The 25,463-nt window shown below is 40.8% G+C and overlaps 1 protein-coding gene and 1 long non-coding RNA gene across 6 annotated transcripts in view; one reads left to right on the forward strand and one right to left on the reverse strand.

Moving 5' to 3' along the window:
• LOC137236858 (axin-like) overlaps positions 1 to 25,463 on the forward strand; it is a 1,106,688-nt gene that overhangs the window by 718,048 nt on the left and 363,177 nt on the right. The window lies entirely within an intron of this gene.
• LOC137236863 (uncharacterized) lies at positions 12,563 to 14,742 on the reverse strand. The gene is made up of 4 exons (XR_010948677.1): positions 14,640 to 14,742; positions 14,529 to 14,575; positions 12,752 to 13,084; positions 12,563 to 12,685 (listed from the first exon to the last, which is right to left on the reverse strand). It is a non-coding gene; the product is annotated as an uncharacterized lncRNA (long non-coding RNA).

The raw sequence follows: 25,463 nt of genomic DNA on the forward strand, positions 1-25,463 counted from the left end.
TAGAATTGCAGGTAACTATTGTAGGGTATTAGTAATGGATTAATTTTATTAATTTAATTTAATTGAACTTTGTAAATTTATTACTTTGAATTTTTGTAATTTTCAATATGTATCCAAATGTTATTTTTCAATGTGGAATTCTGATATATCAAAAATTTTCATCCTTTGAAAGTTGTTAAATAAAAAATATTTTAAAGATTTTAATAAACTATGAACAAAATATTTTTAAAAAAGAATTTTATTTGTAACCACAATTTGGCGATCCTGCTTGTACGCCTAAAAATGTGCTACTACAAACTAATATAATTAATTAGTGTGCCTAAAATCAGGCAATACAGTCGTCAAGCGATACGGACGTGTTTATTTTCGCTCCGTATTTATGTGCAATTTTTAATTGTTCACTTAACAAATGTTAATAATTTGTGCCTACTGCCACATTGAGATAGTGACTCTTGTTTTGGATTTCAATCCTGAAAGTAATATTTAAATGTTACAAAGGAACATGATATAATAAAATTAAATTAATAGTGGCAAAGTGTTATCATTAAATATCATTATGCCGTGCGAATGTGGACAAAAGGTTGAAAGAGGCCAACTGAAAGTGTTGTGTGCTAAGTGCAATGAACTCTTTCATTTGAAGTGTGTCAACATGTCGTCGGATGATCTTGATTTTCTCATTTCGTCAAACAAACTTTATTTCTGCAAAGTGTGTTCGGTTGAGCGACGCGCGTCTATTCGTACGCCGCCACCTACTGCTCTCCCCACTATCGTTAACAATGTTGAGCGCAATGATTATTTAAGTGGTATTGTTAAAAGCATTGCCGACCTACGTTGTGATAACGCTCGTATACTATCGACCATGGATGCTCTAAAATGTGAAAACTCTCAATTATCACTAAAGTGTGTTTCTTTATCAGCTGAAATTCGCTCATTATACTCAGTCATAGAAGATAAAAATGGTATAATCTCTACGATGAGTTCTGAAATGAAAAATCTTGGCAGTATTGTTGCTACAGTTGCTAGTGATATCAAATCCATTCTCACTAGTGCTGCGGACAGCAATAAGCAAACAAAATCTGCAACAAAACAGCCTACAACAAAAAAAAGGGCAAACGCAAAGGCAATGAGTTGGCTGGCTCTACAAGCAAAATTAACTCGAAAGCTGTTAAGGCTGCGAAAACAATACAGGCAGCCTCTCTCGAAAATGCAAAAGCAATTCAGTCAGGCGTAACAAGCAAATCAACTTGCGAAGATGACACGACAGAAAATACAAAACAACCAACAGATGATAGCACTAACAACAACTCAGCTGTGCCAAATGTTCATTGTTGATTTGTCTTCCTCATCCAGTTCTTTTAGTGGCGCTGCCGCTTGTTCTACTAGTGATGCAAATATCAGTTCTGCTGCACCTGCCAATAATAAAACTGGGTATTCCGGGGTTGTAGCCTTTGGCCGTCAGGGATCAGTCGCTACTAACCTAACATCTATTAATAATTCTAGCTTAGCAACTAACAATAATAATAATACTTCAAATAAGTTCATAAAAGCACCCACCATTGTCGTAGGTAGCAATTCAAACGCAAATCTTAGCTTAGCTGTTCGATTGAAATGGTTGCATTTGTCGTCTTTTAAGCCGACGGTAAACGCTAGCGATATTGTCGACTATGTCTCACATAATGCAAACATCTCGCCTTCATTAATTCATTGTTTTAAATTAATAAAGAAAGATGCAGACTCGAGTTTGTTATCAAGATGTAATTTTAAACTTGGAGTCTCGCCTTCAATATATAATAAGCTTCTTGAGTCTTCGCTATGGCCATCGGACGTCAAAATTAAACCATTCCGTTTTTTTCAAAAAGCACAGGGCTCAACTGCAAAACCTTAGCTATATGCGGTAATATTAAAAAAAAGTATAAATATCTATTATCAGAATATATCTGGGTTGAGAACGAAAACTAAAGATATATTTTTAGCCACTTCACGGTGCGACTATGATGTCTACGTCATTGTTGAGACTTGGCTTAATAATGACTTCTCTGACTCAGAATTTTTTGATCATAGTCTGTTTCAAACTTATCGAAAGGATAGAGACCCTATCAAAACAGGGCGTTTCAGAGGCGGTGGGGTGTTAATTGCTGTAAGGCGTTCTCTTCTCTCTTCTTTTGTGCCGCTTTCTAACGATGACTCTCTCTTGGACCAGCTTTGTGTCTGTATTACTGGGCCTTCGGGCAATTTATTTATCTGCGTTTCGTACATTCCGCCTTGCAGCACAGATTTGCTCTACTTTGCTCATGTTAATAATATATTTGACCTATATGAATATAATGTTGATAGTAATTTTTGCGTCCTGGGAGATTTTAATCTCAGCAAGGTTTTTTGGTCGAAATTACTAGAAGATGATATCTTAACACCTACTAATGTTCATCATCCCCATGAGATTAATTTTTTAGACACCCTTTTTAGTGCCAATTTAATTCAGATTAACAGTTTCGTGAACCAGTTAAACAATATTTTGGACCTAATTTTTGTCGATGAGAACCTCATAACTCACTTGACTGAATGTGTGTTTCCTATATATAAATCAGATATGCATCATGTAGCCCTATATTTATCTATTGAATTCTTCGACCTAGTGCCGAAAAACAATATAAATAATAATGAGTGCGCCTATAACTTTAAGGATGCAAATTACGAATCCTTAAACTCTCTCATATCTGAAATAGACTGGACATCTATTTTCTTTGCTAAAAATGCAACTGAATGTTTCGACATTTTCTGGTAAAGATGGCTGACATATTCAGTAGGAATCTTTCTCTCCTACCAGTTAAAGTTCACAAACTACCCTGGTACAATACTAGGTTGAAAAAGTTGAAAAATCAAAGAAATAAGTACTTTAAATTATACAAGGATACCAGCGATACTGTTTTTAAAGATCAGTATACTTCCTATATGACGCAGTTCAATGTTCTTGATAAGTTTTTGTACAACAAATACGTTTCTAGAGTTGAAGATGAGTTGAAAGTTAATCCTAAATCTTTTTGGAACTATGTTCGTTCAAAGAAAGGTTGTTCTAATATACCTACCTGTGTCAAATTTAATGACATTTGCTCCAACAGTTTGGTCGATTCGGCAAATCTTTTTGCTGATTTTTTCAAATCTACGTTTGTTGTTGAGGCCGATAACTTTGATAACAGGTATCTTACTGATAGCCCCAAACCTTTAGACTTTGGGTCTCTGTCCTTGTCTGAGACCGATATTATCTTGGGTATATCCTCCTTACAGACTTCAATCAAAAATGATATTGATGGATTGTCCTCTTTTTTTTTTTTAGAAGTGTAGTATTTCTCTTTGTGTGCCACTGTGCCACATTTTCAATATTTCGCTATCGTCTGGAGTTTTTGTTGATCGCTGGAAGCTGGTGTCTATCACTCCTATCTTCAAGTCAGGCAATAAAAATGAAGTAAAAAATTATAGGCCAATATCCAAACTGTCAACATGTTCAAAACTTTTTGAAAAGGTAGTTAAAAACAAAGTATCATTCGCTATAAATAAAATAGTCGATCCATGTCAGCATGGTTTCATTGCGGGACGTTCGACTACTACAAATCTGGCTGTTTTCTCTCAGTTTTGTGTCTCTGCGTTTAAGGATGGATGTCAAGTTGACACCATATATACGGATTTTTACAAGGCTTTTGACACAGTTTCGCACAAATTACTTCTGTGGAAACTTGAAAACATGGGCTTTCACTCAAGCTTTCTGTCGTGGGTGAAGTCCTATTTGGAAAATAGAATATCTTTTGTTGAAATCGAGAGAACTAAGTCTTATGAATTCTCAGCAACTTCGGGTGTACCACAAGGTAGCATCCTTGGTCCTATTTTGTTCTTAATGTTTATTAATGATGTTGGCTCATGCATAAACAATTCCAATTATTTGCTTTATGCTGACGACTTAAAACTCTTTCGGAGAATCTCCTGTACTTCTGATGCATTGCGTCTGCAAGAAGATCTGAATGCTATAAATAATTGGGCCTGTCAAAATAATCTGCGACTCAATATTAATAAATGCTGCCACATGACGTATACTAAGTCTACGAATGTGGTTTCATTCGCGTACTCGATTTCAAATGTAACTCTTGCGTCAATTAATGAGTTTCGCGATCTTGGCGTAATTTTTGACTCATCTTTTACTTTTTGTAATCATGTAAACTTTCTCATACCAAAGGCTTATACCAACTTAGCTTTCTTGCGACGATATGCCAAGGATTTCAAGGACCCATATACCAGGAAAATCTTATACAATGTTTAGGCAGGATGCCTAACTTTTCCGCATCTGATTGCGACCCCCCCCCAATGCAACTCTGCAAATCGATACTCGATACTCGAATTAATTTATAACCACCCACACCATCACCCTCATGCATGTGCATGCATGTACATGCGCGTGTATGTGTGCTTTTTGTCAGCACTCATGCATATGCATGTCGGGGTTGATGTGTGGGTGTCTTTCCCCTCCAAAACGGAGGCTTTTGCGGGTCAACGGTTGTAGCTTGCTATACAACCGACCTCTTTGATTTCAACAGCCAACCAGCACGCATCTGCCGCCAACGATCTCTGCCGTTTATCAAAGGTAATATTAATTCCTGTATATTTAATACCTACCAATAAATATAACAGCTTTATTATAACGAGAAATCTCGTCTTCTCCTATTTATTTTCAAACACACCCGTTCTTTGAGATCGACCCCGGTGCGCCCACCTCTCCAGGATTAGACGCACAGCGGCCGATCATTTGGTCCTATCTCACCAGGAATTGGAAACAGCACCTTAACAATACAGTCCACAACATAATTAGCCCGAAAAATTCATCAGAAAAAAGTCTATTATTTAATACCAACGTCAAAACACTGAGCAAGCGACAGCCAGCGGAAGCCACTGCATCACACAAACTACTTGCCACATAAGCACCACTATACAAATCGCCATAAAAAGCCAGAGTAAGTGCAATATTTCTTGCCACATTTTTTTTGGTTGGTTAAAAACAAATAAAAAGTGCGAAAAATCATTTAAAGTGCCGTACGTGATTGTAGTTAACCGCGAAAAGTGTGAAAAAACTGTGTAGTGCCAAAAAAGAAAATAAGTGCAAACGCGTTGCATTAACGTCGGTTAAGATTCCTTGTGACTATCTGGTCTGTCCCCCCACCAGCGGTAAGGCTCTCCAGACACAGCACAGGGAAGAGGTGCACATAACCTCACTTTCACAAAAATTTCACGCCATTTGACTGCGGAAAAATTTAATTTCTTTTGCGTCACTATTATTTTCACTAATTTCCTTAATCAATCTTGTTACACAGTTTTTTGTTCTTTGTTGCATAAGATCTATTTCACGGTTTCACACTTTTCGTCGAGTTTATATCAACGCGCGCACTTAGTATACAATACAATTTAACTTGGAAGTGGCGAGTGGCCCCCTTTATTTACACAAAACACATTGGTGTTGCTTCCCCCTGCTCCCTGTTTTACGGCACAATAATCTGCAAAGTCAGACAAAATAAACAAATTAAAAGTAATAATCAATTCTGCGTAATTTTAGTAGTTGTTGGTTGGGTGTTTCGCTCAGGTTTTTTCAAGTTTATATCCCTTGGTTAATTCGCTCTCCACTTTTCAACCATGAACATGGACTCCTACATTAGATTGGCCGATCGAATAATCGAATTCGAGGCCGATTTTAATGATATCAATGCGGCTCTGCACACTATACACACTCTTGCAATACAGCAAAAAGAGTTGCAAGCTAAGTGGGACAAAGCAGAGAACGCCCTAGAGGAGTTGCTTGGCTCTGACACGCTCGACGCAAAGAAAATTGCAGCGGTCAAGATCAAGCATAAAGCGGCATATGCCGTATTCCTGAGATGCATGTCAAACATGGCTGAACTTCAAGCCAAATTGAAGGAGGAAAAAGATAGGGCAGTCAAACCTGAGGGAGAACGCGGGCGCGAACACAGTATCCGCCTGCCAGCTTGCGATACTGAGGTATTCAAGGGCGACTACCTATCTTGGCCAACGTTTCGTGACCTGTTCACGGCCATCTATAAAAATAACAGTCGCTTAAGCCCGGTAGAAAAGTTGTTCCACCTCAATCAGAAAACTCAAGGTGAGGCAAAGGACATCGTCAAGAAATGTCCCTTGACAAATGAAGGCTTCGAAACAGCCTGGAAAAACCTCTGTGAGAGATACGAGAATAAGCGGATTCTCGTAAATTCACAACTACAAATTTTGTTTAATCTAAAAAAGATAGATAGCGAGTGCGGCAGCTCTATCAAAACCTTACAGCGCGACATAAATAATTGCTTGGCATCTTTAAAAACACATCAGATCGATGTTTCAAATTGGGATGCGATTATTACCTATTTATGTTCGACAAAATTACCTGAAAACACGTTGGCTCTATGGGAGCAGAGCATTGATCACAAGACGGACATATCCAAGTGGGAGGATATGGACAAATTCTTGTCAAATCGTTTCCAGACACTTGAAACCGTGTCTGGTTTTACAGGGAATGCCACTTCTAAAGTGCAAAAATCAAACACGTCGCGCCAGTCGACGGAAAACCCTACAAAAAGACTTGGTGCTTTTCAAACCAAAGTAACCAAGCAAACAACAAAATCAATATGTAAAATGTGCAAATCTACGGAGCACAGATTACGCAACTGTTCACGTTTTTGCGACTTAAATCCGGTAGAAAGGATTAAATTCGTCAAATCCACAAATGGTTGTCTGAATTGTTTATCCCCAGGACACACAGTGACGAGGTGCACCAGTTCATACAACTGTTCCAAATGCCACTCTCGTCACCACACGCTCCTGCATGCGGACACGCTTCAGCAACCGGTGGTGCGCAACCCGTTCAAAGATGCGGATAATACCCCATCAACTTCGGTACAGGCACGGAAAAGACAGGAATCGGGACAACCACCTTCTTCTGCGAATCAGAATGTCAAATCCTGCCATGCCAATTCCAGCACAGGCGTGCTATTAGGAACTGCTCGCGTACACATTCACCATAATGGTACCGACTTCTCCGCGCGGGCATTAATTGATTCTGGGTCTGAATGTTCCTTTATAACTGAAAGACTGAAACGCAGAATCAATTTGCCAGCGAGGAAAATGCATGCCCATGTTTCAGGCATCACAAATGCGGTGTCAGCTCAGGTGAAAGAAGCATCCAACATCGAATTACGTTCACCAGTGGATCCCTGCTTCAGCCTGACTACACCCGTACTAGTTCTAGCGAAACTCACTGGGAATCTTCCATCCTGCCATATCAACGCAATGACTATGCAGGCATTCCCAGACTTGGTTTTGGCAGACAAGAGGTTCTACGTCAACGAAGACGTAGACCTCATACTTGGCGGAGACATATATCCCCAAATTATAATGAGCGGTATAAAGAAGAATGTGCTAAACACACTCTTAGCCCAAGAGACAGTGTTCGGTTGGATACTAACCGGTCGTATCGAATCACCGAATCCAACGAAGAGCATTATGTCTTTTTACAACGAGGTTGCGTTAGACAATCAATTAAAAGCTTTCTGGGAGGTAGAAAATCTACCCAAAAATAAAATATTGAATGAAGAGGAAAGGTACTGCGAACAATTATTTAAGGAAACAACGCAGCGAAGTGAGAATGGAAGGTACACCGTGTCACTACCATTCCGGCAGGATTACCCTAACAATATTAACTTAGGACCATCCCTGAAGCGTGCATGCTCTCAATTCTTCCGGAATGAGGGGCGGCTAATAAAAAACCCAGACTTAGGTAAAGAGTATGTTCGAGTGTTGTCAGAATATGAAACGCTCGGACATATGAGAAAAATTGAAAAGAATATTCCATCCGACGATTCGGATAATTATTTCCTGCCCCACCACGCCGTTATTAAAGCGGAAAGTACCACTACAAAGGTACGCGTAGTATTCAATGCCTCGAGCCCTACGGCCAACGGGAAGAGCCTAAATGATATTCTACTCCCAGGCCCAGTGCTACAAGCCGATCTACCCATCCTCATATTACGATGGAGGCTATATCGTTTCGTCTTCAATAGCGACATCGAAAAGATGTATCGACAAATTTGGGTGAACGAAAATCACACCAAATTTCAACGTATTGTGCATCGCACTTCCCCGAATGACCCTATTAGTCTTTACGAATTAAAGACGGTTACCTTCGGAGTGAATTGCGCTCCATATCTCGCTATAAGAACGCTCCTACAACTGGCTGATGACGTCGCAAATTCACACCCTACAGCGGCTAGCATACTAAGAGAGAGTATGTACGTAGATGATGTTTTATCTGGAGGACACACAATAGCGTCAACCATCAAAGCAAGAAACGAGATTCACGAAGCCTTACACTCAGCTGGCTTTCCATTACGCAAGTGGACTTCAAACTGTAAGGAAATTCTAAAGGACATCCCCAAAACGGACTTGCTCAGCGAGGATTTCTTAGCGTTCGAAGAAGCTAGTTCGGTAAAAGCCTTGGGAATACGATGGAATGCTCACTCAGACGTATTTTATTTCAAGGCAGGAACCCTGGAAAATGGTGCAAACATCACCAAACGAGCAGTCCTATCCGCTATAGCCAAAATTTTCGACCCTTTAGGCTGGCTTGCGCCTATGGTCATTGTGGCAAAAATACTCATGCAGAGTATTTGGTTGGAAGGCACCGCTTGGGACGAACCAGTATCTACCAGTACGCTGGAACGATGGAAAACCTTCACCGACCAATACCATGAAATCGATAAAATCCGGATACCTAGATGGGTCAACTTTTCTCCAGGAACCGACATCGAGATCCATGGATTTTGTGACGCATCCGAGAAGGCTTATGCAGCAGTCATTTACATGCGTGTCAAAACGGATGATAATGTCTGCACAAACCTACTTCTAGCCAAAACCCGAGTAGCCCCAGTGAAAACTCTTTCTCTTCCACGATTGGAGCTTTGCGGAGCCGTGCTGTTAGCGGAGATCACCGAATCCATTTTCAAGAACCTGAAGTTGGGACCAGTGAGAGTTCACCTTTGGACGGATTCAACTATCGTCCTCGCATGGATAAGGAAACCGCCGTGTTCCTGGTCCACTTTCGTCGCACATCGGATCACCAAGATCATCGACATGGTCGGAAATAAGGACTGGCTGCATGTAAACTCAGAATCTAACCCAGCAGATTTAGGTAGCAGAGGATTACCTGCGTCTGAATTGGTCAACCATTCGTTGTGGTGGCAGGGACCTTCTTGGCTGCAAGAAGACACTTCCCAATGGCCAGCACAAGAAAGTGACTACATCACCTCCGTAGAGGAAAAGAGGGCGAAGACCTGCGCAACAACAACAGTAAATACTATCGATGTTCTTCAACGCTTTTCAGACCTACCTAGGGCTTTACGGGTGCTCTCATACGTAATGAGGTTCTACCGAAGAACTCACCCCAAAACAAAAAAATCATTTCAGGTCGAGTCACCTTTAATCTCTCCTGATGAGATCAAATCAGTAACCCAACTCTTAATTAAAATCTATCAGAAACAACATTATAGTTCCGAATATAATGATCTAAAGGCCGGAAAACCAATTGGAGGGAAAAGTGTAATACTCTCACTTAATCCCTACTTAGACCAAGATGGCATCATTCGGGTAGGAGGGCGACTCGGGGCGTCAAAGGACTTAGCTTTTACTGAACGCCACCCAATCCTCCTCCCATACAACTGTCGGTTATCCCGGCTGACAGTCCTAATGTTTCATCAACAAAGTTTGCATGGGGAGAACCAACTCATGTTGCGTCTGATACGCACCCAATACTGGATACCTAACATCAAAACCATGATTAGGGCAACCATTCATAATTGCAAAACCTGCACTATTCACCGAAAACAGGCGCAGTCCCAACTCATGGGCACCCTTCCCTGCGAACGGACTACTTTTACCCGCGCGTTCACCAATACCGGGGTAGACTTTGCGGGGCCTTTCGACATCAAAAGCTACCGCGGTAGGGGATGTCGACTGTCAAAAGGCTACGTATGCCTTTTTGTCTGTTTCTCCACTAAGGCCATCCACTTAGAAGCCACTAGTGACCTTAGTACTCCATGCTTTCTCGCAGCCTTTGCGCGTTTTATCGCGAGAAGAGGATGTCCGAAAAACATCTACTCCGACAATGGTACAAACTTTGTCGGAGCGTCAAGATCTTTACGATCCGAGTTTAAAGCCTTCCTGGCAGAAAGCCGAGACAAAACAGTCTCAAAGAACAATCATCAAGCATTAAGCTGGCATTTTATTCCCGCCGCTGCTCCACATATGGGCGGCTTGTGGGAGGCGGGAGTGAAGAGCTTCAAAAGCCACTTCAAAAAGATCGCGTCTCCCCATAAGTACACCATGGAGGAGTTCCAAACCCTTTTGTGCAGGATTGAGGCGTGCCTCAACTCGCGCCCACTCAGCCCAGGGTCGAATGACCCAACGGACCTAGAGCCACTTACCCCAGGCCATTTCCTCACTGGCAGCCATCTACTGGCTCCGCCGGAGCCGGATGCTAGTGAGAGCTCTGCCTCGATGCTCAATCGGTGGCAGAAACTCAAAGCCCTCCATCACACTTTCTGCAAGCGATGGAAAGCCGAATATCTATCCGAACTTCACAAACGAGTGAAGTGGAAGCATCCCAGACAGAATATAAAAGTAGGAGATCTCGCTGTCCTCAAAGAGGACAACTTATCTCCCAACGAATGGAGGTTAGGTCGAGTTGTCAACGTACACCCCGGCGAAGATGGCCGAGTACGCGTAGTCGACCTCAAAACCGAGAAGGGGCAAGTCAGACGACCTTTGGTCAAACTGATCCTTCTTCCTCCGGAAGAGACGGATTGCGAGAAGGCGACGAGCTCCTCCTAACAATCCCTCCGTTCCTCCATATCCCTACTTTCAAAAAAAATCAAACCCAGCTCTCGTTCACCCGGAACGAGGCCAACCAACAATCCTAATGCAGATCGCCCATCTGCCACTAAACACTTATTTTTTTTTATTTACAAAATCAACCCCAAATTCACACGCTCACCCCGAGCGAGGATACCAGAACCCTAATACAGACCCACGGTCTGCCCCAGAACACATATGCACTCTGTCAAATGCACGAGGCCGACAGCACCGAAGCGGGCCTAGCAATCAGGATTTCAATAGTTTATAACTCATAAAAACAAAGTAAACGTCATACAGGAAGTCTATAATAAAGTTTTCTCAAACAAACATTAAGCTTATAAAACGTTGATGTTTGTTCACGAATTGTGAGGAAAAAATAAATAAATAATAAAGTTTTCTCAAACAAACATTAAGCTTATAAAGCGTTGATGTTTGTTCACGAATTGTGAAAAAAAACTAAATAAATAAAAACTCTTAAAAATTCTTTTTTTTAAGATAGATTGTCAAAAAGTTTTCAAGCATTTCTCCAATTAAGGTGAATTTCAGTGTAAGCATAAAAGCCCAAAGCTTCTTTTCACAATTTTTATAATATAAAACCCTTAAAATTTTTTTTTTCGTCAATTCATTACAGCTGCTGAGTAGAGTATCACCCCATGCCTGCTCAAAATCGTTCTATCATTAAAATATCCTTCACAAGAATGATGTAGAAACCTGCTAACCTCAATAATACTGGGATCACATAAAACGATGGTTGTCCACTTTTCACCCAAATTTTTCCCAGGCTTTATCAGATAGGTTCAATGCATGCTTAGAGGAGGTCATGTTATTTCTTGATCTCTCTGATGTTGTTTTAACGAAAAAAGCAAACCCCAAAAGAGTTAAGAAGGAACCGACCGACCACCTCGGATATATTTTGATATGTTCAAGTTAACCGTATAAGATCAGCAGTTGTCTACTCAAGTTTTGCTTTTTGATCAAACAGATTTTATTTTAAAACATAGCGCAGCTAAAGTGCAATGCAACAAACAATTGTTTTGATGACAGCATTAACCTATTTATGATTTGTATTTGTTTTCGCAATAATTTTTAATTATGTCAACCACCCGTTTTACTATTGCCATAATAAACGCAGCAGTGACAATAGTGGCATACTAGGCTCTACTCCCTTCTGGAGACCTCGTTAAAGCACCATAATGCCCACTTGTGAGGCAAAAGAAAATGCTTTGTCAAGCAGCGATTATGGAGTCGCGATTCAAATAATTCATAGGTAAACATAAACATGAGGTACCTAAATACATAAATCGTTAGTAAACCTCGGAAGAATTGGTCTTTTCTTTGGGTATATTTCTTCACATAACAAAATTATGAATCTGACAGCGCCACTTTCGATAGAATACTCAACTCGAATCGTACCTTGATGCGATGACGCATATGAGGTGCAATACCGAAGACAAAAAAATGTATGGTTAGGTGTTAATTTGAGCAATATGTGCCAACAACATACGTATGTATATACTCATTTGGCGGTAATAATCAGCACTCTAATCTTATTATAATATGTTTCTACATGCAGAGCTATGCATCCCACATGAATATTGTACTTACATCAAGGCAAGTGCTGCAGTTTTTAGTTGCCAGCGCGACCGTAGATACAGAAAAATTTACCCGCACTGAGTATGCCACTGCCAAACTGCAACAGGCGAGGAAGCATTGTGATAACGTATGCCAAAGCGTGAGCCTAACCAGTGATGATGAAAAATTTTGCATTTATTGTGGTTAAATACCCTATTTCACAAAAACTTACTGTTTTGAGTGGCTGGATGAATCTGCTGGTAGCCGCTACTGAAGCAATTGGAAAAAAATGAGCTTTTCTCGTTTATCATGCATAACTCTATATGTGTCCTTTAACATCCTTGCCGTCATCCCGACATTTTAGAGTAGGAGAAAAATTTGCATTCAATCCAGCTACCCACAATAACTTTCCCAAACATCAATTAAATAAAATCAATTATGAAGATGTTCCATTCCGAACAGCAATTTTGGCAGTACAGGTGCGCATTTAAAGTTCGCGACATCTTGGGCACAACGTTCCGATACAATAAGATGAGCCAAAGGCCTACAAATTCCGTACCAAAACCTGAAAGAATCTTTTGGTCACAATCATAATACACGTTACGGCAACGTTATATACGGTTGGTGTTATGGAGTTGGTGCGACCACCGTGGTCCGTTTTCAACCAAAGCTGCTACCTAAAATTTATGATGGGTCGGACCTCTGGCCTGGAAACAGGATCAAAATTTACAGCAAGCAAGCTGTAGTCATACTGCCAAGCAAAAATCTAGCTTTTAATGACACAAGACGTTCCTCCTTAATGTTAGGTACAAATAAATTTGCTTGGTGACGTTGTTGATTTGGTAACCGAGTCAGCTGTATGTGCTGCGACGCCATGCTCACGTTTTGAGTTTACCACATGTCAAGGACCAACGAGCACTGGGGCGCTTGCTATGTGCTGGTAATGCACATAAGGTCGTAATTTCTTTGTACAACATGGTATGGCGAAAGGTTTGCCAATCTGGATTCTGCCGTATCACCGGCATTTGCGTGGTTGTATTTTCCAATGGAGTAAATCGTTCCAAACGCTCCAATTGCCCCACGCATACCCACTGACATACCTCATTGCTCTCGAAACATATCATCTACATCGTTACCCTCTTCAGCAAATACATATATGAGGTGACTACCCATACCCATCTCACACTCCACGCTAATTAACTCTCGTCTGTGTGGAAAGGTTTAGCGTGAAATTTCTTTAGCAAAACTATGCCCGCGAAAATAGGTAGACATGACTCTGTATTTCTGCTTTCAAAAACTTCCTCAGCACCTCAGTCTATTGCAAACCGAATTAGCTCTTAGCGCAAAACATGCAGGGGCCCCCGTACCCCCAGGCATCTCGCCAGAGAACTCTTTCCGTGAAAGTAAATATACCAGTGAAAGTTGAGGAAGATTGTAACAAAGAGGCATCAATCAAATTAGTAAGTGGTAGAAAATCCCCATGTATAAATCATATTAAAGTAAAAACCGCAGCAAATGTAGTTATACGCAAATCAAACAATGCTGGCAATTGGTATGCACATGCGCCAGCAAAGGTTCTGATAGTGCAATTAAAGCTGCTTTGGCAAGGATCACACAATGCCAACCAAGAAAACGTTATCCTTACCTCACAAGGCAAGGATAAGCCCTCGAACTGTTGGTCCTCTACCTACCGAAAGAATACTTCATCTACAGCCTCAAACTCATCGCAGGCATTAATAATAGCATAGTTGTCACATCTGTTGTAAATGGTGTTCACATGGTCTTGCAGTATCCCTCCCTATCCGGTTCAACAATTTGAATGCTATACCAAATATCAGTGACTGATACTACACATAGCACTAATTTCGTTTCCGGGTAACAAAGGTGCATCTCGTGCTGCGTACGCATCATATAAACATTTTTGTAGAATATGTAATTCAATAGGCGAGCTTAATTTTCGCCGTTCATGGGAGTGGATTCATATAGGTTCCAAAATCTGAAAATTTTACCTTACATAGTTCCTCACCGCCGCTATATCTATGGAAATTATTTGAACCTGAAGAAAAAAGACAGATAATTGATAGTAATAACATTAATTGAAAATGTTTCCATTTACTTACCATTTTTTACCATTCATGATACCAAAGCAAAACACCACCTTACTCCAACGACGCGTAAAATTGAAAGGAATAAAGCAAGGGCGCAATGAATCGAATTTACCGCTTGCTTCAATTCTGTGGAATTTTCATTCTATACATAAGTATGTATAAATGTTCGCGAGCATTTTTTGCTTTGCAGCTGGTATGCCTATACCAGTGCGCGGCCGTTAAATAATGAAATGCTGGTAGTGGTAGATTTTACCAATGTACCAAAGATACGGCCACAAAATAACCGATTTCTGCCTGTTATTCGAAAAATTATTCGCACAACAAAAGGAGATGACAATAGCGCCAAAAATTATTTGCGTGCTCATTTACTACACTTATTTCATAAGCAAATTTATTTCTTTCTTGCATTTGTGCACAACTTTGTTCAAATTTGGTGGGGTTGGTTAGTGTAACCGCCTAATGTTAGTTGGTTGTGCTCAGCAATTAAATACGTTTACCAAATGAACGCAGTATTTGTTTTTCAATGCGAAAAATCCTGAAATATTGGTAGATTTTGGCCCTTGGTGATAGAAGTAGTAAAAATGAAAACGGGTCAAAAGCTGGTCCATCTATCAATTAAGTGCAAAAGTCCGTGCACTGACTGTCCATGTGCGTATACCAACTTATGTATATCTATTTGCTTATTTTTTTTAGTGCTGCGTCAAATGACGCACGCTGGTACCGAATACCCGCAAAAGAAACAAATTCGCGATCGGCTTTTTGACCCACACGGACGCCTCGGGCAGTCCCAAAAAACATACTTACGCACAAAAAATAAAGGCAAACACCTCCTTAAAAATTTAATTGCTCTCATTTACAAAAAAAAAAAAACAACCAAAAAAAAAAAAAAATTTTTTTTGATTTTTTGATTTTTTTTGCCGTCGGTACTGCCTGTTTTGTGGCGGGGGGCAGGACTTGTTGTTTCTCAACAACAAACATCACAAACAGTCATTATAAGGGCTCGGTACAAAAACAATCCGGGCCCCGAAATGAAAGAATCCCGACACGACAAAATCCCGAAATGGGAAAAAGTCAACTGTTTCTACCGGCCTAGTGTGCTACTGCCCCAGTGACCTAGTTTTTTTCAAGGGCAAGCAAATACATATATGTATATATATACTCGCACACCACAAATTCACCATACCAGCTGTCAGCTAACCAAGAAATACACGACAGAGTTGCATGGTACATTTAGCATAATGGTACGTGCAGATAGAACGCGTCATGAAGAACGCATCGCCAATCTGCATGTAAGCACCGGCAGTTGGTACATTTTCCAATTTAATTACGATGTTCGCTCTTCGTCATGAGCTGTCGCACAAAATTAAATCAATACCGTCATCAACCTCTCCGGTTCGTTTTAAACTCGGTTTAGTCATATAGTTTAACGTACGGTTGTTAATAAAACACCACGCGTATCACGAAACCAAGTAAATTTGCGCGGGTGGCTTGGAATCACGTCCGCTCCAACCTCCCACACACCGCAATCTTGCTGGTTTTGTTGAAATACATAAGCTGCTCGAAATCACAGCACTAACTACTTTGCAAAAACGCTCTCGTCACTCCACTTCAGTTGACTAGTCATTTTACGGTGATAGGTTATATTCGTAGTCACATTTGCATGGGCGTGGGTAGGTTTTGTAGGGTAATAATATAATACACAACTGCAGCGAAAACGCGCATCACCCAACCAACCTCACGGCCACTCGCCCTGGCACATCCATAAAATGCCACAGTCGCCCTGAGAGCGAGACGACCACGTTATACGCTGGAACGGAGACCTCGGCCTCTTCGTCCAGCCCAGAAAAACCTCAAAACCCTCGAGTCTGGAACGGAGACCGCGGCCTCTTCATCCAACCAACAAAAAAAAACCGCAAATCTGGAATGGAGACCTCGGCCTCTCCATCCGGACCGAAAAAGAAAAAAAAACCAAAGAATAACAAACAATGGTGCCACTCTGGAACGGAGACCTCGGCCTCTTCGTCCAGCCTTACTGGCCATCGACAATTCACATATTACATTCTGAATTTCTATATTTAAGAATTATGTATAATTCAATGGCAAGAAATATTCACTTCACTGTTCATAACCGCTAATTCTTTCATCTTAGCTCAGGTGGCATGCTAAGCAAGTCGAAAGGGATTCCCGGCCATGTTGCGTCGCAGACGAACTCTTCACTTAGATTAAGTTTAGTGTGTAAGTCTTATAATAATTTTTCTCGTTTCAGCGGAGGTCATTGGCGGAAAACGATGTTGCGTATCGCAAGGGGGGCCGGCATGTTTAGGCAGGATGCCTAACTTTTCCGCATCTGATTGCGACCCCCCCCAATGCAACTCTGCAAATCGATACTCGATACTCGAATTAATTTATAACCACCCACACCATCACCCTCATGCATGTGCATGCATGTACATGCGCGTGTATGTGTGCTTTTTGTCAGCACTCATGCATATGCATGTCGGGGTTGATGTGTGGGTGTCTTTCCCCTCCAAAACGGAGGCTTTTGCGGGTCAACGGTTGTAGCTTGCTATACAACCGACCTCTTTGATTTCAACAGCCAACCAGCACGCATCTGCCGCCAACGATCTCTGCCGTTTATCAAAGGTAATATTAATTCCTGTATATTTAATACCTACCAATAAATATAACAGCTTTATTATAACGAGAAATCTCGTCTTCTCCTATTTATTTTCAAACACACCCGTTCTTTGAGATCGACCCCGGTGCGCCCACCTCTCCAGGATTAGACGCACAGCGGCCGATCAACAATGCCTTAGTGCGTTCCAAGTTAGAGTATGCATCAGTCATCTGGAATCCCATATACTCCTCACACTCTTTAAGAATTGAAAGAATTCAGCGCAAGTTCATACGATTTGCTCTTCAACCTCTACACTTTGTTAATCCCCTGCCACCCTACAATGCAAGATGCATGCTTATCAATGTCTTGCCACTTGAAGTTAGACGTCTTGTTCAAAACGTAATGTTTATTTTTGACATAATATCCGGTGCCATTGACTGCTCAGAACTACTTGGGCAGTTGAATTTCAATGTCCCTAACAGAGCTCTCCGCTTTCACAGTACATTCCGCGTTGAAGTGCTGCGTTCGAATTACTTCAGTTTCGCACCTCTTATAAGAGGTCTTGTAGAATTTAATCGCCTATCCAGAAGCCTTGACCTGGACTTTGCCATGCCAAGGTCTCTGTTTAAGGCACGCATTGAGTCCTATTACTTATCTCAGTAAATCTTACTTTAAAATTGTTAAACTAGTACTAAGTTAACCTGTAATCTAGTCAGTAAGGTTGTTACCATTTGACTTAATAAAGATATGAAAAAAGACAAAATATTGAATAGTGAATAATAATAAAAGTAATGTTGTGCAAAATAAAAGCAACGTTAAAAACACATATAAGAATAATAAAATTGAGCAGACGCAGTGATGAGGAAAAGAAAATTTATACATACACCCACAAACCAGCAAAATTAGAAAGAAAAGAAATAAAGTAATGTGTATTTAGAAATTGTGGAAGAGAACAGCCCCGGAAATCTTTGTTTGTGTGTGAAACAAATAAATAAGCAAAAATATGTAATGTGTGTATAATTTCTACCCACCAAACAGCAACAAATGTACAAACTTAATTGAGTTTCTCTAGAGTGTTTTATATTATTAACATTCCATTTTAATTACAATAATATTCTTAATTTATTTACCTATAAAAGAGAAACGACATTTAAAGCTTATAATTTGTCTTGATAATTTTTGCACTACGGTTATGCGCTTAATTTTTACAGTTCTTTCGTTTCTTTCTATCTTCTTCGTTTCTCTTTACAAGTGTCAGTTGAACTGTTGTAATGCGTACTTTACATTGGATTAATGATTGGACATAACCAATTATAGTAATGCGTATGTCACATTAGAACTAAAATATAATTAGGTGATTAAGTAGTAGGTAAATAGAGTTTAGTAATAAGTAGAATTAAGTAGTACGTACTTTACATCTCCCCCCTTGGGGAAGAGATTTGCAAAATCTCTTTTTTTTTTTAAGTAATATAATATTATTTATCTAATTTTCATGATTTGGAATGGGAACCAGCATTGTGACATGAAAAAGATTGGATTCTGATTTTCTATGGCCGCTATTTGTTTTATACATTGAATTTGAAACGTTTTCTAAAATTTCAAAAGGTCTAATTTGTTTCTATTTAAGTGATATCCATTTTGAATATATACATGATCTCCTACCTCGAATATATGATGATTTCGGGTTTCATCAAATCTTATCTTATTATAGTTATGAGATTTTATACTATTTTCAAATGCTATCTTTCTATCTTGTTCAAGTTCATTTGTTGTTTTCGTATGTTTTAATTCATTTGGTACTAAAGTGGTATCCTTTCCTTCTAATAAATATTTAGGACTAAATCGCGCTACCGTATGTTCGATTTCATTATAACTTTTAACACATTCATGAGCCGCTATTGTCCATGCTAATTTTTGGTTTTCGTCATTCTTTCTACATCTGATTTTATTTACCAACGTTTGGTTAAGTCTCTCATTTAAGCCATTAGAGAATGGTGCGTTTGCTGCCGTGAAGACAATTGGTATGTGTTTTTCTTTTAAAAATCTTTTAAGCTCCATACAATTAATGGCCGGATATTGGTCAGCTAATATCATACCTATTTCATGGTTTTCTAACGCCTTTTTGATAAGTTTTATAAAATCACTCCAGTTTTGAGTTTTAGATGTCAAAATATAGGCATATCGCGTGAAGTGGTCCACTAACAAGTGTAAGTCTTTTTTTCACGACAATATAAAATTGATACACCTTAAAGTCGTTTAAACAATATCTTTATTGTTTTTGTCTTTATTAAAATAAAAATAAAAAAGCAAAACAATTGTTTCGACACATACGTAGTGTCTTCATCAGTTGCTACGATCAACTAACCAAAACAAAATAAAAATAAACAAAGTAAGCCTAACTAAATCAAACAAACGAATTTAGGAAAAGCTAATACAATATAACAAGTTAAAGAGAGTTACCAGAACACAGTTCACATCGGTCTTGCTCCCCCCTGCTCTCTGTTTTAAGGCACAAATAATCTGCAAAGTCAAACAAAAATAAACAAATTAAGAGTAATAAATCAATTTTGAGTAATTTTAATAGTTGTTGGTTGGGTGATTCGCTCAGGTTTTCAAAGTTTATATCCCTTGGTTAATTTGCTCTCCACCTTTCAACCATGAACATGGATTCTTACATTAGATTGGCCGATCGAATAATCGAATTCGAGGCCGATTTTAATGATATCAATGCGGCTCTGCACACAGTACACACTCTGGCAATACAGCAAAAAGAGTTGCAAGCTAAGTGGGAAAAAGCAGAGAACGCTTTAGAGGAGTTGCTTGGCTCTGACACGCTCGACGCAAAGAAAATTGCAGCGGTCAAGATCAAGCATAAAGCGGCATATGCCGTATTCCTGCAATGCATGTCTAACATGGCTGAACTTCAATCGAAATTGAAGCAGGAAAAAGATGGTGAGCTTCGGTCTGAGGGAGACCGCGCGCGCGAACATAGTATCTGCCTGCCAGCTTGCGATACTGAGGTATTCAAAGGCGACTATCTTTCTTGGCCAACGTTTCGTGACCTGTTTACGGCCATCTACAAAAACAACAGTCGCCTAAGCCCGGTAGAAAATTTGTTCCGCCTCAATCAAAAAACTCAAGGTGAGGCAAAGGACGTCGTCAAGAAATGTCCCTTGACAAATGAAGGCTTCGAAACAGCCTGGAAAACCCTTTGTGAGAGATACGAGAATAAGCGGATTCTCGTGAACTCACAACTACAAATTTTATTTAATCTAAAAAAGATAGATAGCGAGTGCGGCAGCTCAATCAAAAGCTTACAGCGCGACATAAATAATTGTTTAGCATCCTTAAAAACCCATCAGATTGATGTTTCAAATTGGGATGCGATCATCACATATTTATGCTCGACAAAATTACCCGAAAATACGTTGGCTCTATGGGAGCAGAGCATTGACCACAAAACGGACATATCCAAGTGGGAGGATATGGACAAATTCTTGTCAAATCGTTTTCAGACACTTGAAACCGTGTCTGGTTTTACAGGGAATGCCACTTCTAAAGTGCAAAAGTCAAACGCCTCGCGCCAATCGACAGAGACCTCTACAAAAAGACTTGGTGCTTTTCAAACAAAAGTATCCAAGCAACCAACAAAATCAATGTGTAAAATGTGCAAATCTACGGAGCACAGATTACGCAACTGTTCACGTTTTTGCGATTTAGCCCCGGTAGAAAGGATCAAATTCGTTAAATCCACAAATGGCTGCTTGAACTGTTTATCCCCAGGACACACAGTGACGAGGTGCACCAGTTCGTACAACTGTTCCAAATGCCACTCTCGTCACCACACGCTCCTGCATGCGGACACACTTCAGCAACCGGCGGGGCGCAATCCTTTCAAAGATGCGGATAAAACCCCATCAACTGCGGTAAAGGGACGGAAAAGACAGGAATCGGGACAACCACCTTCCTCTACGAACCAGAATGTCAAATCCTGCCATGCCAATTCCAGCACAGGTGTGCTATTAGGAACTGCTCGCGTACACATTCACCATAATGGTACCGACTTCTCCGCGCGGGCATTAATTGATTCTGGGTATGAATGTTCCTTTATAACTGAAAGACTGAAACGCAGAATCAATTTGCCAGCGAGGAAAATGCATGTCCAGGTTTCAGGCATCACAAATGCGGTGTCAGCTCAGGTGAAAGAAGCATCCAACATCGAATTACGTTCACCAGTGGATCCCTGCTTCAGCCTGACTACACCCGTACTAGTTCTAGCGAAACTCACTGGGAATCTTCCATCCTGCCATATCTACGCAATGACTATGCAGGCATTCCCATACTTGGTTTTGGCAGACAAGAGGTTCTACGTCAAAGAAGACGTAGACCTCATACTTGGCGGAGACATATATCCCCACATTATAATGAGCGGTATAAAAAAGAATGTGCTAAACACACTCTTAGCCCAAGAGACAGTGTTCGGTTGGATACTAACCGGTCGTATCGAATCACCGAATCCAACGAAGAGCATTATGTCTTTCTACAACGAGGTTGCGTTAGCCAACCAACTCAAAGCTTTCTGGGAGGTAGAAAATGTACCCAAAAATAAAATATTAAATGAAGATGAAAGGTACTGCGAACAACTATTTAAAGAAACAACGCAGTGAAGTGAGAATGGAAGGTACACCGTGTCACTACCATTCCGGCAGGATTACCCTAACAATATTAACTTAGGACCATCCCTGAAGCGTGCACGCTCTCACTTCTTCCGGAATGAGGGGCGGCTAATAAAAAACCCAGATTTAGGTAAGGAATATGTTCGAGTGTTGTCAGAATATGAAACGCCCGGACATATGGAAAAATTGAAAAGGAATATCCCATCCGACGATTCGGATCATTACTTCCTGCCCCACCACGCCGTTGTAAAAGCAGAAAGTACAACCACCAAGGTACGCGTAGTATTTAATGCCTCGAGCCCTACGGCCAACGGTAATATCCTAAACGATATTCTCCTCCCAGGCCCAGTTCTACAAGCCGATCTACCCATCCTTATATTACGTTGGAGACTATACCGTTTCGTCTTCAATAGCGACATCGAAAAGATGTATCGACAAATTTGGGTGAACGAAAATCACACCAAATTTCAACGTATTGTGCATCGCACGTCCCCGAATGACCCCATTAGTCTTTACGAATTAAAGACGGTTACCTTCGGAGTGAATTGCGCTCCATATCTCGCGATAAGAACGCTCCTACAACTGGCAGACGACGTGTCAAATTCACACCCTACAGCGGCTAACATACTGTGAGAATACATGTATGTAGATGACGTGTTAGCGGGTGGACATACGATCACATCGACTATTAAAGCCAGAGATGAAATTCGTCAAGTCCTACACTCAGCGGGCTTTCCACTTCGCAAATGGACATCCAGTTCTAAGGGACATCCCCAAAGCAGACCATCCATGCAAACTTCTGCTCCATGAAAGCTTCCTGGCATTCGAAGATACCAGGTCAGTTAAAGCGTTAGGCATTCAATGGAATGTCCACTCCGATTTATTTTATTTTATAGCAGGGACGCTGGACAACCCAGAAAACATTACGAAGAGAGCGATACTATCAGCAATCGCCAAACTCTTCAATCCCTTAGGATGGCTGGCACCAATGGTCATTGTGGCCAAAATACTCATGCAGAGTATATGGTTAGAAGGCACCGCTTGGGACGAAGCAGTATCGACCAGTACGTTGGAACGATGGAAAACCTTCACCGACCAATACAATGAAATCGATAAAATCAGGATACCTAGATGGGTCAACTTTTCTCCAGGAACCGACATCGAGATCCATGGATTTTGCGACGCATCCGAGAAGGCTTACGCAGCAGCCGTTTACATGCGCGTGAAAATGGATAACGGCATCTGGACAAACCTGCTGCTAGCAAAAACCCGAGTAGCCCCGGGGAAAACCCTGTCTCGTCCACGATTGGAACTTTGCGGAGCCGTGCTGTTAGCGGAAATCGCCGAATCAATTTTCAGGAACCTTAAATTGGGACCAGTGAGAATTCACCTGTGGACGGATTCAACTATCGTCCTCGCATGGATAAGGAAACCGCCCTGTTCCTGGTCCACTTTCGTCGCACATCGGATCACCAAGATCATCGACATGGTCGGAAATAAGGACTGGTTGCACGTGAACTCAGAGTCCAACCCAGCAGATTTAGGGAGCAGAGGATTACCTGCGTCTGAATTGGTCAACAATTCGTTGTGGTGGCAGGGACCTTATTGGCTGCAAGAAGACACTTCCCAATGGCCAGCGCAAGAAAGTGACTAAACCACCTCCGTAGAGGAAAAGAGGGCGAAGACCTGCGCAACAACAACAGTAAATACTACCGATGTTCTCCAACGTTTTTCAGACCTACCTAGGGCTTTACGGGTGCTCTCATACGTTATGAGGTTCTACCGAAGAACTCACCCCGAAACAAAATATACAAGTGGGAGATCTAGTTGTCCTCTTTGAGGTTAGGTAGAGTCATCAACGTACACCCCGGCGAAGATAACCGAGTACGTGTAGTCGACCTCATAACCGAGAAGGGTCAAGTCAGACGACCTTGGGTCAAACTGATCCTTCTTCCTACGGAGATCGATTGTGAGAGGACCACGGGCTCCTCTTAACAATCCCTCCGTTCCTCCTCCTTCTCTACCTCCCCATCCCTCTTTTCAAAAAAATCAACCCCAGCTCTCGTTCACCCGAAACGAGGCCAACCAATAACCTAACGCAGATCCTTCATCTGCCACCAAACACTTATTTTTAAGTTTTACAAAATCAAACCCAAAATTCGCTCGTTATCCCATAACGAGGACAACAGAAAAGCCTGCCGCAGAAGGGCGAACCGCTCTGCCACAGAAAACAGCTGCACTCGTTGCCGCGTAACGAGGCACATCGCAAGCCTACCGCTGATGAGAAAACTCATCTGCCCCAGATACTAGCAGGGTTAAATTCCTTATATTTTGAGAAACTTTAATTAAGTCAATTCGAATATTTAAGAACAGCACTTGACTATTCCGAACTTTGAATGCAAACCCCACAACTTGCAAATAATTTTAAAAAATCAAACCATTCAGCTTCCTAGCTCATTAATTTTGAGTGCATACATGCACAAAGGCTATCCAGATGCATGCAGCGTATTAAAAGTCGACCATTTGAGAATTTGGAGAATCGGTTTATGTTTGGAAATATTATGCTTATTCAGGCCTCATGAGGTAGTATCAAATGAACGTATTCCAAAAATTATGAATTAACGGTTTATCCGGAACGCTTCATTGAATACTAAGCGGAACCGAGCTTTCCGAAATTTCAGAATAAAGGTGAATACTCCCTGTGTAGCAGGACCGCACAAAGCTTAACATTTCTGCCAAAGTCGAGGGAGGAATATGAAGTTCTAAGGCAATAAGCCATTTTCTTTTAGTTTTGTTCTTCCCAGTTCATTGCGGCTGCTGATGGTCGTATCACGCCAAAAACCGCTCTGTATTAGAGTTAGATTGTGGAACGCTGCATCTCGGAATGCTTTCCATTAAGTTTTCTTACAACAAAATGCATTGCACTCATGCTCATATTGGGAGGCTTGGCAACAAATTTGAGATAGTGCATTTTTGAATAAAATTCTAACGTGCGGCATTCTTCAAACAATTTCGGGAAGGAATGACCAAAACAACATGACTTTATCAATTCACGAAATATTTAGTAGAAACGGAATTATTTCCCCAAAAACCTTTGGCATTTACAAATTTATTATCATTACTAATATACTACCAGAGATACTTGTCTACTACAATTTCACAGATTGTTCCTCAAAGCACAAACCTCTAGTAATTGAATCAAACTCACCCACTCACTGAGACAGCTTGAGGCTGTTGCTGCCACACGCTCTAAAACTTTGGTTGCACTTTTCTATAGGAATTTCACGCATACACACTTCATGTACTGCGATACGGGCTATCAGCCTGAATTGATAATTTCTGAACGAAAAAAATTAAATAAAATTTACTTCCTTTTCCGTAATTGAGATATACATATATTCAACATCATTGGGAAATTCTTCAATGACACTTTGGTCAAGCAGTTCCTTTTTGATGATCTCGTCAAGAGAACCTGACGAACGACAAGTAGGTGTCTTGATTGTTAACCAGTATTTTCGAAATCTGTACTAATGCTAGTGCTAG

This window comes from Eurosta solidaginis, chromosome 1 (assembly GCF_040869045.1).
Source record: "Eurosta solidaginis isolate ZX-2024a chromosome 1, ASM4086904v1, whole genome shotgun sequence".
Lineage (NCBI taxonomy): Eukaryota > Metazoa > Arthropoda > Insecta > Diptera > Tephritidae > Eurosta > Eurosta solidaginis.